The 20,290-nt window shown below is 44.1% G+C and overlaps 1 pseudogene; it reads left to right on the forward strand.

Moving 5' to 3' along the window:
- LOC127925918 (broad substrate specificity ATP-binding cassette transporter ABCG2-like) overlaps window positions 1-20,290 on the forward strand; it is a 48,613-nt pseudogene that overhangs the window by 13,574 nt on the left and 14,749 nt on the right.

Here is a 20,290-nt window from a genome sequence, read left to right on the forward strand (position 1 = left end):
GTGTGTGTGTTCTGACTCTGTCTGTGTGTGTGTTCTGACTCTGTCTGTGTGTGTGTTCTGACTCTCTCTCTCTGTGTTCTGACTCTGTCTGTGTGTATTCTGACTCTCTCTCTGTGTTCTGACTCTGTTTGTGTGTGTTCTGACTCTGTCTGTGTGTATTCTGACTCTCTGTGTGTGTTCTGATCTCTCTCTCTGTGTTCTGACTCTGTCTGTGTGTATTCTGACTCTCTGTGTGTGTTCTGACTCTCTCTGTGTGTTCTGACTCTGTTTGTGTGTATTCTGACTCTCTGTGTGTGTTCTGACTCTCTCTGTGTGTGTATTCTGACTCTCTGTGTGTGTTCTGACTCTGTCTGTGTGTGTGTTCTGACTCACTCTCTGTGTTCTGACTCTCTGTCTGTGTGTGTTTCAGCCATGAGAACTCTAGTGGGTACTACCGTACGTCCGTCTACTTCCTGTCCAAGATATTCGCTGACCTCATCCCCAACCGCATTGTCCCTATCCTCATCTTCTCAGCCATCGCCTACTATATGATGGGTATGAACCATACAGCCATCACCTACTATATGATGGGTATGAACCATACAGCCATCACCTACTATATGATGGGTATGAACCACACAGCCATCACCTACTATATGATGGGTATGAACCATACAGCCATCACCTACTATATGATGGGTATGAACCACACAGCCATCACCTACTATATGATGGGTATGAACCATACAGCCATCACCTACTATATGATGGGTATGAACCATACAGCCATCACCTACTATATGATGGGTATGAACCATACAGCCATCACCTACTATATGATGGGTATGAACCATACAGCCATCACCTACTATATGATGGGTATGAACCACACAGCCATCACCTACTATATGATGGGTATGAACCACACAGCCATCACCTACTATATGATGGGTATGAACCACACAGCCATCACCTACTATATGATGGGTATGAACCACACAGCCATCACCTACTATATGATGGGTATGAACCACACAGCCATCACCTACTATATGATGGGTATGAACCACACAGCCATCACCTACTATATGATGGGTATGAACCACACAGCCATCACCTACTATATGATGGGTATGAACCACACAGCCATCACCTACTATATGATGGGTATGAACCACACAGCCATCACCTACTATATGATGGGTATGAACCACAGCCATCACCTACTATATGATGGGTATGAACCACACAGCCATCACCTACTATATGATGGGTATGAACCACACAGCCATCACCTACTATATGATGGGTATGAACCATACAGCCATCACCTACTATATGATGGGTATGAACCACACAGCCATCACCTACTATATGATGGGTATGAACCACACAGCCATCACCTACTATATGATGGGTATGAACCACACAGCCATCACCTACTATATGATGGGTATGAACCACACAGCCATCACCTACTATATGATGGGTATGAACCACACAGCCATCACCTACTATATGATGGGTATGAACCACACAGCCATCACCTACTATATGATGGGTATGAACCACACAGCCATCACCTACTATATGATGGGTATGAACCACACAGCCATCACCTACTATATGATGGGTATGAACCATACAGCCATCACCTACTATATGATGGGTATGAACCACACAGCCATCACCTACTATATGATGGGTATGAACCATACAGCCATCACCTACTATATGATGGGTATGAACCATACAGCCATCACCTACTATATGATGGGTATGAACCATACAGCCATCACCTACTATATGATGGGTATGAACCACACAGCCATCACCTACTATATGATGGGTATGAACCACACAGCCATCACCTACTATATGATGGGTATGAACCACACAGCCATCACCTACTATATGATGGGTATGAACCATACAGCCATCACCTACTATATGATGGGTATGAACCACACAGCCATCACCTACTATATGATGGGTATGAACCACACAGCCATCACCTACTATATGATGGGTATGAACCACACAGCCATCACCTACTATATGATGGGTATGAACCACACAGCCATCACCTACTATATGATGGGTATGAACCACACAGCCATCACCTACTATATGATGGGTATGAACCATACAGCCATCACCTACTATATGATGGGTATGAACCACACAGCCATCACCTACTATATGATGGGTATGAACCACACAGCCATCACCTACTATATGATGGGTATGAACCACACAGAACCACACAGCTGATGGGTATGAACCATCACCTACTATATGATGGGTATGAACCACACAGCCATCACCTACTATATGATGGGTATGAACCACACAGCCATCACCTACTATATGATGGGTATGAACCATACAGCCATCACCTACTATATGATGGGTATGAACCACACAGCCATCACCTACTATATGATGGGTATGAACCACACAGCCATCACCTACTATATGATGGGTATGAACCACACAGCCATCACCTACTATATGATGGGTATGAACCACACAGCCATCACCTACTATATGATGGGTATGAACCACACAGCCATCACCTACTATATGATGGGTATGAACCATACAGCCATCACCTACTATATGATGGGTATGAACCACACAGCCATCACCTACTATATGATGGGTATGAACCCATACAGCCATCACCTACTATATGATGGGTATGAACCACACAGCCATCACCTACTATATGATGGGTATGAACCACACAGCCATCACCTACTATATGATGGGTATGAACCACCTACTATATGATGGGTATACAGCCATCACCTACTATATGATGGGTATGAACCACACAGCCATCACCTACTATATGATGGGTATGAACCACACAGCCATCACCTACTATATGATGGGTATGAACCACACAGCCATCACCTACTATATGATGGGTATGAACCACACAGCCATCACCTACTATATGATGGGTATGAACCACACAGCCATCACCTACTATATGATGGGTATGAACCACACAGCCATCACCTACTATATGATGGGTATGAACCACACAGCCATCACCTACTATATGATGGGTATGAACCACACAGCCATCACCTACTATATGATGGGTATGAACCACACAGCCATCACCTACTATATGATGGGTATGAACCACCACAGCCATCACCTACTATATGATGGGGTACACAGCCATCACCTACTATATGATGGGTATGAACCACACAGCCATCACCTACTATATGATGGGTATGAACCACACAGCCATCACCTACTATATGATGGGTATGAACCACACAGCCATCACCTACTATATGATGGGTATGAACCATACAGCCATCACCTACTATATGATGGGTATGAACCATACAGCCATCACCTACTATATGATGGGTATGAACCACACAGCCATCACCTACTATATGATGGGTATGAACCACACAGCCATCACCTACTATATGATGGGTATGAACCACACAGCCATCACCTACTATATGATGGGTATGAACCATACAGCCATCACCTACTATATGATGGGTATGAACCACACAGCCATCACCTACTATATGATGGGTATGAACCACACAGCCATCACCTACTATATGATGGGTATGAACCATACAGCCATCACCTACTATATGATGGGTATGAACCACACAGCCATCACCTACTATATGATGGGTATGAACCACACAGCCATCACCTACTATATGATGGGTATGAACCACACAGCCATCACCTACTATATGATGGGTATGAACCACACAGCCATCACCTACTATATGATGGGTATGAACCACACAGCCATCACCTACTATATGATGGGTATGAACCACACAGCCATCACCTACTATATGATGGGTATGAACCACACAGCCATCACCTACTATATGATGGGTATGAACCACACAGCCATCACCTACTATATGATGGGTATGAACCACACAGCCATCACCTACTATATGATGGGTATGAACCACACAGCCATCACCTACTATATGATGGGTATGAACCACACAGCCATCACCTACTATATGATGGGTATGAACCATACAGCCATCACCTACTATATGATGGGTATGAACCATACAGCCATCACCTACTATATGATGGGTATGAACCACACAGCCATCACCTACTATATGATGGGTATGAACCACACAGCCATCACCTACTATATGATGGGTATGAACCACACAGCCATCACCTACTATATGATGGGTATGAACCACACAGCCATCACCTACTATATGATGGGTATGAACCATACAGCCATCACCTACTATATGATGGGTATGAACCACACAGCCATCACCTACTATATGATGGGTATGAACCACACAGCCATCACCTACTATATGATGGGTATGAACCACACAGCCATCACCTACTATATGATGGGTATGAACCACACAGCCATCACCTACTATATGATGGGTATGAACCACACAGCCATCACCTACTATATGATGGGTATGAACCACACAGCCATCACCTACTATATGATGGGTATGAACCATACAGCCATCACCTACTATATGATGGGTATGAACCACACAGCCATCACCTACTATATGATGGGTATGAACCATACAGCCATCACCTACTATATGATGGGTATGAACCATACAGCCATCACCTACTATATGATGGGTATGAACCATACAGCCATCACCTACTATATGATGGGTATGAACCATACAGCCATCACCTACTATATGATGGGTATGAACCACACAGCCATCACCTACTATATGATGGGTATGAACCACACAGCCATCACCTACTATATGATGGGTATGAACCATACAGCCATCACCTACTATATGATGGGTATGAACCATACAGCCATCACCTACTATATGATGGGTATGAACCACACAGCCATCACCTACTATATGATGGGTATGAACCACACAGCCATCACCTACTATATGATGGGTATGAACCATACAGCCATCACCTACTATATGATGGGTATGAACCACACAGCCATCACCTACTATATGATGGGTATGAACCACACAGCCATCACCTACTATATGATGGGTATGAACCACACAGCCATCACCTACTATATGATGGGTATGAACCACACAGCCATCACCTACTATATGATGGGTATGAACCATACAGCCATCACCTACTATATGATGGGTATGAACCACACAGCCATCACCTACTATATGATGGGTATGAACCATACAGCCATCACCTACTATATGATGGGTATGAACCATACAGCCATCACCTACTATATGATGGGTATGAACCATACAGCCATCACCTACTATATGATGGGTATGAACCATACAGCCATCACCTACTATATGATGGGTATGAACCATACAGCCATCACCTACTATATGATGGGTATGAACCACACAGCCATCACCTACTATATGATGGGTATGAACCACACAGCCATCACCTACTATATGATGGGTATGAACCACACAGCCATCACCTACTATATGATGGGTATGAACCACACAGCCATCACCTACTATATGATGGGTATGAACCACACAGCCATCACCTACTATATGATGGGTATGAACCACACAGCCATCACCTACTATATGATGGGTATGAACCATACAGCCATCACCTACTATATGATGGGTATGAACCACACAGCCATCACCTACTATATGATGGGTATGAACCACACAGCCATCACCTACTATATGATGGGTATGAACCATACAGCCATCACCTACTATATGATGGGTATGAACCACACAGCCATCACCTACTATATGATGGGTATGAACCACACAGCCATCACCTACTATATGATGGGTATGAACCACACAGCCATCACCTACTATATGATGGGTATGAACCACACAGCCATCACCTACTATATGATGGGTATGAACCACACAGCCATCACCTACTATATGATGGGTATGAACCACACAGCCATCACCTACTATATGATGGGTATGAACCACACAGCCATCACCTACTATATGATGGGTATGAACCATACAGCCATCACCTACTATATGATGGGTATGAACCATACAGCCATCACCTACTATATGATGGGTATGAACCACACAGCCATCACCTACTATATGATGGGTATGAACCACACAGCCATCACCTACTATATGATGGGTATGAACCACACAGCCATCACCTACTATATGATGGGTATGAACCACACAGCCATCACCTACTATATGATGGGTATGAACCACACAGCCATCACCTACTATATGATGGGTATGAACCACACAGCCATCACCTACTATATGATGGGTATGAACCACACAGCCATCACCTACTATATGATGGGTATGAACCAGCCATCACCTACAGCCATCACCTACTATATGATGGGTATGAACCACACAGCCATCACCTACTATATGATGGGTATGAACCACACAGCCATCACCTACTATATGATGGGTATGAACCATACAGCCATCACCTACTATATGATGGGTATGAACCATACAGCCATCACCTACTATATGATGGGTATGAACCATACAGCCATCACCTACTATATGATGGGTATGAACCACACAGCCATCACCTACTATATGATGGGTATGAACCACCTACAGCCATCACCTACTATATGATGGGTATGAACCACACAGCCATCACCTACATCACCTATATGATGGGTATGAACCACACAGCCATCACCTACTATATGATGGGTATGAACCACCTACAGCCATCACCTACTATATGATGGGTATGAAACACATCACCTACTATATGATGGGTAGAACCACACAGCCATCACCTACTATATGATGGGTATGAACACACAGCCATCACCTACTATATGATGGGTATGAACCAACACATCACCACACAACCAACACATCACCTACTATATGATTAGAACCACACACACATCACCTACATACACAGTTCAGAACACACACACACAGTTCAGAACACACACACAGTTCAGAACCACACACACAGTTCAGAACACACACACAGTTCAGAACACACACACAGTTCAGAACACACAGCCACACCACACAGTTCAGACACACACACACAGTTCAGAACACACACACACAGTTCAGAACACACACACAGTTCAGAACACACACACAGTTCACCAACACACACACAGTTACAGAACACCACACACAGTTCAGAACCACACACACACAGTTCAGAAACACACACAGTTCAGAACACACACACAGTTCAGAACACACACAGTTCAGAACACACACACAGTTCAGAACACACACACAGTTCAGAACACACACACAGTTCAGAACACACAGCCATCACCACACAGTTCAGAAACACACATCACCTACACACACAGTTCAGACACACACACACAGTTCAGAACACACACACACAGTTCAGAACACACACACAGTTCAGAACACACACACAGTTCAGAACACACACACAGTTCAGAACACACACACAGTTCAGAACACACACACAGTTCAGAACACACACCACTATGATAAAATGTAAATCAGCCATCACCTCTCTCCACCAGGTCTGAAGCCAGCCTTCACAGCGTTCCTGCTCTTCACACTGACGATGTCCCTGGTCAGTCTCGCTGATGGGTCAGTCTAGCGTTCCTGGTCTCAGCCTCTGTCTCCTCCTTCGCTATGGCCAACGTCCTCATCGCCCTGCCTTTCGTCTTCATGATGGTGAGAGACACACAAACACACTCAAACACTCAGACACACACTAACCTACTCTCTAGGTGTTTGGAACCAGTGTTCCTGGTCAACCTTAACTCCATGTTCTCTCTCGCATCTCTCTCTCTGATGGGTCTCTGAACCATACAGCCATCACCTCTATATCTCTCTCTCTCTCTCTCTCTCTCTCTCTCTCTCTCTCTCTCACCTACTATATGATGGGTCTGAACCTCACAGCTCACCTCTCTAGGTGTTTGGAGTGTTCCTGGTCAACCTTAACTCCATGTTCTCTCTCTCTCTCGCTCTCTCTCTCTAGGTGTTCGGATGGTTCCTGGTCAACCTTAACTCCATGTTCTCTCTCTCTCTCTCTCTCTCTCTCTAGGTGTTTGGAGGGTTCCTGGTCAACCTTAACTCCATGTTGTCTTGGTTGTCATGGCTGAAGTGGATCAGCATCTTCCGCTACGGACTAGAGGTCTGTTATTCCTATTAGACAGTCTGATGGTCCTATTAGAGAGTTGGACAGTCTGAGGGTCCTATTATAGAGTTGGACAGTCTGATGGTCCTATTAGATAGTTGGACAGTGATGGTCCTATTCGATAGTTGGACAGTCTGATGGTCATATTAGAGAGTTGGACAGTGATGGTCCTATTAGATAGTTGGACAGTCTGATGGTCATATTAGAGAGTTGGACAGTGATGGTCCTATTAGATAGTTGGACAGTCTGATGGTCCTATTAGATAGTTGGACAGTCTGATGGTCCTATGAGAGAGTTGGACAGTCTGATGGTCCTATTAGAGAGTTGGACAGTCTGATGGTCCTATTAGAGAGTTGGACAGTCTGATGGTCCTATTAGATAGTTGGACAGTCTGATGGTCCTATTATAGAGTTGGACAGTCTGATGGTCCTATTAGATAGTTGGACAGTCTGATGGTCCTATTAGATAGTTGGACAGTCTGATGGTCCTATTAGATAGTTGGACAGTCTGATGGTCCTATTAGAGAGTTGGACAGTCTGATGGTCCTATTAGAGAGTTGGACAGTCTGATGGTCCTATTAGATAGTTGGACAGTCTGATGGTCCTATTAGAGAGTTGGACAGTCTGATGGTCCTATTAGAGAGTTGGACAGTCTGATTGATGGTCCTATTAGAGAGTTGGACAGTCTGACGGTCCTATTAGAGAGTTGGACAGTCTGACGGTCCTATTAGAGAGTTGGACAGTCTGATGGTCCTATTAGAGAGTTGGACAGTCTGATGGTCCTATTAGAGAGTTGGACAGTCTGATGGTCCTATTAGAGAGTTGGACAGTCTGATGGTCCTATTAGAGAGTTGGACAGTCTGCTTGATGGTCCTATTAGAGAGTTGGACAGTCTGATTGATGGTCTTATTAGAGAGTTGGACAGTCTGATGGTCCTATTAGAGAGTTGGACAGTCTGATGGTCCTATTATAGAGTTGGACAGTGATGGTCCTATTGGAGAGTTGGACAGTCTGATTGATGGTCCTATTAGAGAGTTGGACAGTCTGATTGATGGTCCCATTAGAGAGTTGGACAGTCTGATGGTCCTATTAGAGAGTTGGACAGTCTGATTGATGGTCCTATTAGAGAGTTGGACAGTCTGATGGTCCTACTAGTTGAGTCTGATGGTCCTATTAGGAGTTGGACAGTCTGATGGTCCTATTAGAGAGTTGGACAGTCTGATGGTCCTATTAGACAGTTGGACAGTGATGGTCCTATTAGAGAGTTGGACAGTCTGATGGTCCTATTAGAGAGTTGGACAGTCTGATGGTCCTATTAGAGTTGGACAGTCTGATGGTCCTATTAGAGAGTTGGACAGTCTGATGGTCCTATTAGAGAGTTGCACAGTCTGATGGTCCTATTAGAGAGTTGGACAGTCTGATGGTCCTATTAGAGAGTTGGACAGTCTGATGGTCCTATTAGAGAGTTGGACAGTCTGATGGTCCTATTAGAGAGTTGGACAGTCTGATGGTCCTATTAGAGAGTTGGACAGTCTGATTGATGGTCCTATTAGAGAGTTGGACAGTCTGATTGATGGTCCTATTAGAGAGTTGGACAGTCTGATTGATGGTCCTGAGTTGGTCCTATTGATGGTCCTATTAGAGAGTTGGACAGTCTGATTGATGGTCCTATTAGAGAGTTGGACAGTCTGATGGTCCTATTAGAGAGTTGGACAGTCTGATTGATGGTCCTATTAGAGAGTTGGACAGTCTGATTGATGGTCATATTAGAGAGTTGGACAGTCTGATTGATGGTCCTATTAGAGAGTTGGACAGTCTGATGGTCCTATTAGAGAGTTGGACAGTCTGATGGTCCTATTAGAGAGTTGGACAGTCTGACGGTCCTATTAGAGAGTTGGACAGTGATGGTCCTATTAGAGAGTTGGACAGTCTGATGGTCCTATTAGAGAGTTGGACAGTCTGATGGTCCTATTAGAGAGTTGGACAGTCTGATGGTCATATTAGAGAGTTGGACCGTCTGATTGATGGTCCTATTAGAGAGTTGGACAGTCTGATGGTCCTATTAGAGAGTGGGACAGTCTGACGGTTCTATTAGAGAGTGGGACAGTCTGACGGTTCTATTAGAGAGTTGGACAGTCTGATGGTCCTATTAGAGAGTTGGACAGTCTGATGGTCATATTAGAGAGTTGGTCATGGTCCTATTAGAGAGTTGGACAGTCTGATTGATGGTCCTATTAGAGAGTTGGACAGTCTGATGGTACTATTAGAGAGTTGGACAGTCTGATGGTCCTATTAGAGAGTTGGACAGTCTGATGGTCCTATTAGAGAGTTGGACAGTCTGATGGTCCTATTAGAGAGTTGGATGGTCTGATTGATGGTCCTATTAGAGAGTTGGACAGTCTGATTGATGGTCCTATTAGAGAGTTGGACAATCTGATGGTCCTATTAGAGAGTTGGACAGTCTGATGGTCCTATTAGAGAGTTGGACAGTCTGATTGATGGTCCTATTAGAGAGATGGACAGTCTGATGGTCCTATTAGAGAGTTGGACAGTCTGATTGATGGTCCTATTAGAGAGTTGGACAGTCTGATGGTCCTATTAGAGAGTTGGACAGTCTGATTGATGGTCCTATTAGATAGTTGGACAGTCTGATGGTCCTATTAGAGAGTTGGACAGTCTGATGGTCCTATTAGAGAGTTGGACAGTCTGATGGTACTATTAGAGAGTTGGACAGTCTGATTGATGGTCCTATTAGAGAGTTGGACAGTCTGATGGTCCTATTAGATAGTTGGACAGTCTGATGGTCCTATTAGAGAGTTGGACAGTCTGATGGTACTATTAGAGAGTTGGACAGTCTGGTTGATGGTCCTATTATAGAGTTGGACAGTCTGATGGTCCTATTAGATAGTTGGACAGTCTGATGGTCCTATTAGATAGTTGGACAGTCTGATGGTCCTATTAGATAGTTGGACAGTCTGATGGTCCTATTAGAGAGTTGGACAGTCTGATGGTCCTATTAGAGAGTTGGACAGTCTGATGGTCCTATTAGATAGTTGGACAGTCTGATGGTCCTATTAGAGAGTTGGACAGTCTGATGGTCCTATTAGAGAGTTGGACAGTCTGATTGATGGTCCTATTAGAGAGTTGGACAGTCTGATTGATGGTCCTATTAGAGAGTTGGACAGTCTGACGGTCCTATTAGAGAGTTGGACAGTCTGATGGTCCTATTAGAGAGTTGGACAGTCTGATGGTCCTATTAGAGAGTTGGACAGTCTGATGGTCCTATTAGATAGTTGGACAGTCTGATGGTCCTATTAGAGAGTTGGACAGTCTGATGGTCCTATTAGAGAGTTGGACAGTCTGCTTGATGGTCCTATTAGAGAGTTGGACAGTCTGATTGATGGTCTTATTAGAGAGTTGGACAGTCTGATGGTCCTATTAGAGAGTTGGACAGTCTGATGGTCCTATTATAGAGTTGGACAGTGATGGTCCTATTGGAGAGTTGGACAGTCTGATTGATGGTCCTATTAGAGAGTTGGACAGTCTGATTGATGGTCCCATTAGAGAGTTGGACAGTCTGATGGTCCTATTAGAGAGTTGGACAGTCTGATTGATGGTCCTATTAGAGAGTTGGACAGTCTGATGGTCCTATTAGAGAGTTGGACAGTCTGATGGTCCTATTAGAGAGTTGGACAGTCTGACGGTCCTATTAGACAGTTGGACAGTGATGGTCCTATTAGAGAGTTGGACAGTCTGATGGTCCTATTAGAGAGTTGGACAGTCTGATGGTCCTATTAGAGAGTTGGACAGTCTGATGGTCCTATTAGACAGTTGGACAGTCTGATGGTCCTATTAGAGAGTTGGACAGTCTGATGGTCCTATTAGAGAGTTGCACAGTCTGATGGTCCTATTAGAGAGTTGGACAGTCTGATGGTCCTATTAGATAGTTGGACAGTCTGATGGTCCTATGAGAGAGTTGACAGTCTGATGGTCCTATTAGAGAGTTGGACAGTCTGATGGTCATATTAGAGAGTTGTCTGACATTGATGGTCCTATTAGAGAGTTGGACAGTCTGATGGTCCTATTAGAGAGTTGGACAGTCTGATTGATGGTCCTATTAGAGAGTTGGACAGTCTGATTGATGGTCCTATTAGAGAGTTGGACACAGTCTGATGGTCCTATTAGAGAGTTGGACAGTCTGATTGATGGTCCTATTAGAGAGTTGGACAGTCTGATTGATGGTCATATTAGAGAGTTGGACAGTCTGATTGATGGTCCTATTAGAGAGTTGGACAGTCTGATGGTCCTATTAGAGAGTTGGACAGTCTGATGGTCCTATTAGAGAGTTGGACAGTCTGACGGTCCTATTAGAGAGTTGGACAGTGATGGTCCTATTAGAGAGTTGGACAGTCTGATGGTCCTATTAGAGAGTTGGACAGTCTGATGGTCCTATTAGAGAGTTGGACAGTCTGATTGATGGTCCTATTAGAGAGTTGGACAGTCTGATTGATGGTCCTATAGAGAGTTGGACAGTCTGATGGTCCTATTAGAGAGTTGGACAGTCTGATGGTCCTATTAGAGAGTTGGACAGTCTGATGGTCATATTAGAGAGTTGGACCGTCTGATTGATGGTCCTATTAGAGAGTTGGACAGTCTGATGGTCCTATTAGAGAGTTGGGACAGACGGTTCTATTAGAGAGTGGGACAGTCTGACGGTTCTATTAGAGAGTTGGACAGTCTGATGGTCCTATTAGAGAGTTGGACAGTCTGATGGTCATATTAGAGAGTTGACAGTCTGATGGTCCTATTAGAGAGTTGGACAGTCTGATTGATGGTCCTATTAGAGAGTTGGACAGTCTGATGGTCCTATTAGAGAGTTGGACAGTCTGATGGTCCTATTAGAGAGTTGGACAGTCTGATGGTCCTATTAGAGAGTTGGACAGTCTGATTGATGGTCCTATTAGAGAGATGGACAGTCTGATGGTCCTATTAGAGAGTTGGACAGTCTGATTGATGGTCCTATTAGAGAGTTGGACAGTCTGATGGTCCTATTAGAGAGTTGGACAGTCTGATTGATGGTCCTATTAGATAGTTGGACAGTCTGATGGTCCTATTAGAGAGTTGGACAGTCTGATGGTCCTATTAGAGAGTTGGACAGTCTGATGGTCCTATTAGAGAGTTGGACAGTCTGATTGATGGTACTATTAGAGAGTTGGACAGTCAGATTGATGGTCCTATTAGATAGTTGGACAGTCTGATGGTCCTATTAGAGAGTTGGACAGTCTGATGGTACTATTAGAGAGTTGGACAGTCTGGTACTATTGATGGTCCTATTAGAGAGTTGGACAGTCTGATGGTCCTATTAGAGAGTTGGACAGTCTGATGGTCCTATTAGAGAGTTGGACAGTCTGATTGATGGTCCTATTAGAGAGTTGGACAGTCTGATTGATGGTCCTATTAGAGAGTTGGACAGTCTGATGGTCCTATTAGAGAGTTGGACAGTCTGATGGTCCTATTAGAGAGTTGGACAGTCTGATTGATGGTCCTATTAGAGAGTTGGACAGTCTGATTGATGGTCCTATTAGAGAGTTGGACAGTCTGATTGATGGTCCTATTAGAGAGTTGGACAGTCTGATTGATGGTCCTATTAGAGAGTTGGACAGTCTGATGGTCCTATTAGAGAGTTGGACAGTCTGATGGTCCTATTAGAGAGTTGGACAGTCTGATTGATGGTCCTATTAGAGAGTTGGACAGTCTGATGGTCCTATTAGAGAGTTGGACAGTCTGATTGATGGTCCTATTAGATAGTTGGACAGTCTGATGGTCCTATTAGAGAGTTGGACAGTCTGATGGTCCTATTAGAGAGTTGGACAGTCTGATGGTACTATTAGAGAGTTGGACAGTCTGATTGATGGTCCTATTAGAGAGTTGGACAGTCTGATGGTCCTATTAGATAGTTGGACAGTCTGATGGTCCTATTAGAGAGTTGGACAGTCTGATGGTACTATTAGAGAGTTGGACAGTCTGGTTGATGGTCCTATTAGAGAGTTGGACAGTCTGATGGTCCTATTAGAGAGTTGGACAGTCTGATGGTCCTATTAGAGAGTTGGACAGTCTGGTCCTATTAGAGAGTTGGACAGTCTATTAGATTAGAGAGTTGGACAGTCTGATGGTCCTATTAGAGAGTTGGACAGTCTGATGGTCCTATTAGAGAGTTGGACAGTCTGATGGTCCTATTAGATAGTTGGACAGTCTGATGGTCCTATTAGAGAGTTGGACAGTCTGATGGTCCTATTAGAGAGTTGGACAGTCTGATTGATGGTCCGATTAGAGAGTTGGACAGTCTGATGGATGGTCCTATTAGAGAGTTGGACAGTCTGATGGTCCTATTAGAGAGTTGGACAGTCTGATGGTCCTATTAGAGAGTTGGACAGTCTGATGGTCCTATTAGAGAGTTGGACAGTCTGATGGTCCTATTAGATAGTTGGACAGTCTGATGGTCCTATTAGAGAGTTGGACAGTCTGATGGTCCTATTAGAGAGTTGGACAGTCTCTGATGGTCCTATTAGAGAGTTGACAGTCTGATTGATGGTCTTATTAGAGAGTTGGACAGTCTGATGGTCCTATTAGAGAGTTGGACAGTCTGATGGTCCTATTATAGAGTTGGACAGTGATGGTCCTATTGGAGAGTTGGACAGTCTGATTGATGGTCCTATTAGAGAGTTGGACAGTCTGATTGATGGTCCCATTAGAGAGTTGGACAGTCTGATGGTCCTATTAGAGAGTTGGACAGTCTGATTGATGGTCCTATTAGAGAGTTGGACAGTCTGATGGTCCTATTAGAGAGTTGGACAGTCTGATGGTCCTATTAGACAGTTGGACAGTGATGGTCCTATTAGAGAGTTGGACAGTCTGATGGTCCTATTAGATAGTTGGACAGTCTGATGGTCCTATTAGAGAGTTGGACAGTCTGATGGTCCTATTCAGTTGGACAGTCTGATGGTCCTATTAGAGAGTTGGACAGTCTGATGGTCCTATTAGAGAGTTGGACAGTCTGATGGTCCTATTAGAGAGTTGGACAGTCTGATGGTCCTATTAGAGAGTTGGACAGTCTGATGGTCCTATTAGAGAGTTGGACAGTCTGATGGTCCTATTAGAGAGTTGGACAGTCTGATGGTCTATTAGAGAGTTGGACAGTCTGATTGGTCCTATTAGAGAGTTGGACAGTCTGATGGTCCTATTAGAGAGTTGGACAGTCTGATGGTCCTATTAGAGAGTTGGACAGTCTGATGGTCCTATTAGAGAGTTGGACAGTCTGATGGTCCTATTAGAGAGTTGGACAGTCTGATGGTCCTATTAGAGAGTTGGACAGTCTGATGGTCCTATTAGAGAGTTGGACAGTCTGATGGTCCTATTAGAGAGTTGGACAGTCTGATTGATGGTCCTATTAGAGAGTTGGACAGTCTGATGGTCCTATTAGAGAGTTGGACAGTCTGATTGATGGTCCTATTAGAGAGTTGGACAGTCTGATTGATGGTCCTATTAGAGAGTTGGACAGTCTGATGGTCCTATTAGAGAGTTGGACAGTCTGATTGATGGTCCTATTAGAGAGTTGGACAGTCTGATTGATGGTCCTATTAGAGTTGGACAGTCTGATGGTCCTATTAGAGAGTTGGACAGTCTGATGGTCCTATTAGAGAGTTGGACAGTCTGATGGTACTATTAGAGAGTTGGACAGTCTGATTGATGGTCCTATTAGAGAGTTGGACAGTCTGATGGTCCTATTAGAGAGTTGGACAGTCTGATGGTCCTATTAGAGAGTTGGACAGTCTGATGGTCCTATTAGAGAGTTGGACAGTCTGGTTGATGGTCCTATTAGAGAGTTGGACAGTCTGATGGTCCTATTAGAGTTGGACAGTCTGATGGTCCTATTAGAGAGTTGGACAGTCTGATGGTCCTATTAGATAGTTGGACAGTCTGATGGTCCTATTAGAGAGTTGGACAGTCTGATGGTCCTATTAGAGAGTTGGACAGTCTGATGGTCCTATTAGAGAGTTGGACAGTCTGATGGTCCTATTAGAGAGTTGGACAGTCTGATGGTCCTATTAGAGAGTTGGACAGTCTGATTGATGGTCCTATTAGAGAGTTGGACAGTCTGATTGATGGTCCTATTAGAGAGTTGGACAGTCTGATGGTCCTATTAGAGAGTTGGACAGTCTGATGGTCCTATTAGAGAGTTGGACAGTCTGATGGTCCTATTAGAGAGTTGGACAGTCTGATGGTCCTATTAGATAGTTGGACAGTCTGATGGTCCTATTAGAGAGTTGGACAGTCTGATGGTCCTATTAGAGAGTTGGACAGTCTCTGATGGTCCTATTAGAGAGTTGGACAGTCTGATTGATGGTCCTATTAGAGAGTTGGACAGTCTGATGGTCCTATTAGAGAGTTGGACAGTCTGATGGTCCTATTAGAGAGTTGGACAGTGATGGTCCTATTAGAGTTGGACAGTCTGATTGATGGTCCTATTAGAGAGTTGGACAGTCTGATTGATGGTCCTATTAGAGAGTTGGACAGTCTGATGGTCCTATTAGAGAGTTGGACAGTCTGATTGATGGTCCTATTAGAGAGTTGGACAGTCTGATGGTCCTATTAGAGAGTTGGACAGTCTGATGGTCCTATTAGAGAGTTGGACAGTCTGATGGTCCTATTAGAGAGTTGGACAGTCTGATGGTCCTATTAGAGAGTTGGACAGTCTGATGGTCCTATTAGAGAGTTGGACAGTCTGATGGTCCTATTAGAGAGTTGGACAGTCTGATGGTCCTATTAGAGAGTTGGACAGTCTGATGGTCCTATTAGAGAGTTGGACAGTCTGATGGTCCTATTAGAGAGTTGGACAGTCTATTAGAGAGTTGGACAGTCACATGGTCTATTAGAGAGTTGGACAGTCTGATGGTCCTATTAGAGAGTTGGACAGTCTGATGGTCCTATTAGAGAGTTGGACAGTCTGATGGTCATATTAGAGAGTTGGACAGTCTGATTGATGGTCCTATTAGAGAGTTGGACAGTCTGATGGTCCTATTAGAGAGTTGGACAGTCTGATTGATGGTCCTATTAGAGAGTTGGACAGTCTGATTGATGGTCCTATTAGAGAGTTGGACAGTCTGATGGTCCTATTAGAGAGTTGGACAGTCTGATGGTCCTATTAGAGAGTTGGACAGTCTGATGGTCATATTAGAGAGTTGGACAGTCTGATTGATGGTCCTATTAGAGAGTTGGACAGTCTGATGGTCCTATTAGAGAGTTGGACAGTCTGATTGATGGTCCTATTAGAGAGTTGGACAGTCTGATTGATGGTCCTATTAGAGAGTTGGACAGTCTGATGGTCCTATTAGAGAGTTGGACAGTCTGATTGATGGTCCTATTAGAGAGTTGGACAGTCTGATTGATGGTCTATTAGAGAGTTGGACAGTCTGATTGATGGTCCTATTAGAGAGTTGGACAGTCTGATGGTCCTATTAGAGAGTTGGACAGTCTGATGGTCCTATTAGAGAGTTGGACAGTCTGATGGTCCTATTAGAGAGTTGGACAGTCTGATGGTCCTATTAGAGAGTTGGACAGTCTGATGGTCCTATTAGAGAGTTGGACAGTCTGATGGTCCTATTAGAGAGTTGGACAGTCTGATTGATGGTCCTATTAGAGAGTTGGACAGTCTGATTGATGGTCCTATTGAGAGAGTTGGACAGTCTGATGGTCCTATGAGAGAGTTGGACAGTCTGATGGTCCTATTAGAGAGTTGGACAGTCTGATGGTCTATTAGAGAGTTGGACAGTCTGATTGATGGTCCTATTAGAGAGTTGGACAGTCTGATGGTCCTATTAGAGAGTTGGGACAGTCTGACGGTTCTATTAGAGAGTTGGACAGTCTGATCGGTTCTATTAGAGAGTTGGACAGTCTGATGGTCCTATTAGAGAGTTGGACAGTCTGATGGTCATATTAGAGAGTTGGACAGTCTGATGGTCCTATTAGAGAGTTGGACAGTCTGATTGATGGTCCTATTAGAGAGTTGGACAGTCTGATGGTACTATTAGAGAGTTGGACAGTCTGATGGTCCTGTTAGAGAGTTGGGCAGTCTGAGGGTCCTATTAGAGAGTTGGACAGTCTGATGGTCCTATTAGAGAGTTGGACAGTCTGATTGATGGTCCTATTAGATAGTTGGACAGTCTGATGGTCCTATTAGAGAGTTGGACAGTCTGATGGTCCTATTAGAGAGTTGGACAGTCTGATGGTCCTATTAGAGAGTTGGACAGTCTGATTGATGGTCCTATTAGAGAGATGGACAGTCTGATGGTCCTATTAGAGAGTTGGACAGTCTGATTGATGGTCCTATTAGAGAGTTGGACAGTCTGATGGTCCTATTAGAGAGTTGGACAGTCTGATTGATGGTCCTATTAGATAGTTGGACAGTCTGATGGTCCTATTAGAGAGTTGGACAGTCTGATGGTCCTATTAGAGAGTTGGACAGTCTGATGGTACTATTAGAGAGTTGGACAGTCTGATTGATGGTCCTATTAGAGAGTTGGACAGTCTGATGGTCCTATTAGATAGTTGGACAGTCTGATGGTCCTATTAGAGAGTTGGACAGTCTGATGGTACTATTAGAGAGTTGGACAGTCTGGTTGATGGTCCTATTAGAGAGTTGGACAGTCTGATGGTCCTATTAGATAGTTGGACAGTCTGATGGTCCTATTAGAGAGTTGGACAGTCTGATTGATGGTCCTATTAGAGAGTTGGACAGTCTGATTGATGGTCCTATTAGAGAGTTGGACAGTCTGATGGTCCTATTAGAGAGTTGGACAGTCTGATGGTCCTATTAGAGAGTTGGACAGTCTGATTGATGGTCCTATTAGAGAGTTGGACAGTCTGATTGATGGTCCTATTAGAGAGTTGGACAGTCTGATTGATGGTCCTATTAGAGAGTTGGACAGTCTGATTGATGGTCCTATTAGAGAGTTGGACAGTCTGATTGATGGTCCTATTAGAGAGTTGGACAGTCTGATGGTCCTATTAGAGAGTTGGACAGTCTGATTGATGGTCCTATTAGAGAGTTGGACAGTCTGATGGTCCTATTAAAGAGTTGGACAGTCTGACGGTCCTATTAGAGAGTTGGACAGTCTGATGGTCCTATTAGAGAGTTGGACAGTCTGATGGTCCTATTAGAGAGTTGGACAGTCTGATTGATGGTCCTATTAGAGAGTTGGACAGTCTGATGGTCCTATTAGAGAGTTGGACAGTCTGATGGTTCTATTAGAGAGTTGGACAGTCTGATTGATGGTCCTATTAGAGAGTTGGACAGTCTGATTGATGGTCCTATTAGAGAGTTGGACAGTCTGATTGATGGTCCTATTAGAGAGTTGGACAGTCTGATTGATGGTCCTATTAGAGAGTTGGACATTCTGATGGTCCTATTAGAGAGTTGGACAGTCTGATGGTCCTATTAGAGAGTTGGACAGTCTGAGGGTCCTATTGAGTTGGACAGTCTGATGGTCCTATTAGAGAGTTGGACAGTCTGATTGATGGTCCTATTAGATAGTTGGACAGTCTGATGGTCCTATTAGAGAGTTGGACAGTCTGATGGTCCTATTAGAGAGTTGGACAGTCTGATGGTCCTATTAGAGAGTTGGACAGTCTGATGGTCCTATTAGAGAGTTGGACAGTCTGATGGTCCTATTAGAGAGTTGGACAGTCTGAGGGTCCTATTAGAGAGTTGGACAGTCTGATTGATGGTCCTATTAGAGAGTTGGACAGTCTGATGGTCCTATTAGAGAGTTGGACAGTCTGATGGTCCTATTAGAGAGTTGGAGTCAGTCTGATGGTCCTATTAGAGAGTTGGACAGTCTGATGGTCCTATTAGAGAGTTGGACAGTCTGATGGTCCTATTAGAGAGTTGGACAGTCTGATGGTCCTATTAGATAGTTGGACAGTCTGATGGTCCTATGAGAGAGTTGGACAGTCTGATGGTCCTATTAGAGAGTTGGACAGTCTGATGGTCATATTAGAGAGTTGGACAGTCTGATTGATGGTCCTATTAGAGAGTTGGACAGTCTGATTGATGGTCCTATTAGAGAGTTGGACAGTCTGATGGTCATATTAGAGAGTTGGACAGTCTGATTGAT

Source organism: Oncorhynchus keta, unplaced genomic scaffold (assembly GCF_023373465.1).
Source record: "Oncorhynchus keta strain PuntledgeMale-10-30-2019 unplaced genomic scaffold, Oket_V2 Un_contig_6503_pilon_pilon, whole genome shotgun sequence".
NCBI lineage: Eukaryota > Metazoa > Chordata > Actinopteri > Salmoniformes > Salmonidae > Oncorhynchus > Oncorhynchus keta.